Source organism: Myotis brandtii, unplaced genomic scaffold (genome assembly GCF_000412655.1).
Source record: "Myotis brandtii unplaced genomic scaffold, ASM41265v1 C42263066, whole genome shotgun sequence".
Classification (NCBI taxonomy): domain Eukaryota; kingdom Metazoa; phylum Chordata; class Mammalia; order Chiroptera; family Vespertilionidae; genus Myotis; species Myotis brandtii.
Window position 1 is genome coordinate 1 of NW_005321185.1, and position 1,237 is coordinate 1,237.

The following is a 1,237-nucleotide window of genomic DNA, read 5'->3' on the forward strand; positions in this document are numbered from 1 at the left end:
AACATGTTGGTGAAATTGTGGGACCAGTCCAGCTTAGTCAATGGCCCAGTAATGCTGCCTCCCAGTACAGATTCCAGCAGATCTTTGCAGCAACACAAGGTAGCATTGCAATCAGATCCACACAGTTTTTGTAAATCAGAATGAACAATTGGTTCTGTTGACACCCTCTGCATATGCTCAAGCAGTTACTTCCACTGTTGAGGGCTGTAATGGCTGCACGGAGCTGAGACATGGGGTGTAGATTAGTGGGAACGTCGTCCAGCATGGTGACCATATGGGGAGGCTGAGCTGCCCTCTTTGTCCACTCTTTTGAAGCCAAGATACCTGTTCCTCTACTGGGATTGGCCCAGTTACCAGCAGCCAAAATAAGCCCTCCTGCAGGGGTTCTTCCCCACCCCTACCCTTAGCCTCAGTCAGCAGTTTCTGGCATTCAGGGATACTGTAGCCTCAGAAAAGGATCAAGAACTGATGTTTCCTATACCAGTTCCTTCACGCCTCTCATGCCACCAGACATCCTGTCCATAGTAATCTGACCACCACTGTCTGGCTTGCTCCTTAGGTATCAGAACAGCCAATAGGTCTTTCAAATTCATGCCTTGCAGCAAGAACAAGACAGGATATATTCCTGGCTCCAGGCAGAGAGGGGGAGAGAGCTGCTGCAGAAATGAGAGCAGCTTCTGGTGAATGAGGTTCTTAATTAGTTTAATTATATATAATTAACTACATAATCTAGTTAATTAACAACCTGGAACTAAAATTCTAAACTACTTTAGCAAATGCAGGAAATGGGGTGAATGTGACAGAAAAGAGATAGGGAAGCAGAAATATGTTAAAGGTCTCATCTCAGAGGGGTGGAGGAGAGTGACCAAAACGCCAGTTTCAATAATAAGGGAGAAGAGTTATTAATGTAATGCTATTTAAAATTTTTATGGTTAATTGTCAAATGTAACTGAAAAATAAATTTTAAAAACTTTAATTTGCTGGTTACTAACTCAGAAAAAACATAGGTATAATTTAAAGATAAATTATTACCAACAGAATGAAGTTAAATAGCAATACTTCCAAATTAACAGGGGGGAAAGGCAGAAAAGAGACAATAAATCCCACAAAAGAAAAGGAACAAGGTATAATGAAATGTTAAGTAGAAGAAAATCCAAACACCACAGTTACCCCATCTGAAAACAAAGAGTTTCAGTTTGAGTTTAAAGAGATACAAAAGCCTGCCTTGCAGTTCATA

General features: G+C 41.1%; 1 pseudogene; it reads right to left on the bottom strand.

Moving 5' to 3' along the window:
* Positions 1-5: 5 nt before the first annotated feature.
* On the bottom strand, positions 6-554 carry LOC106727551 (annotated as a pseudogene).
* Positions 555-1,237: the final 683 nt, after the last annotated feature.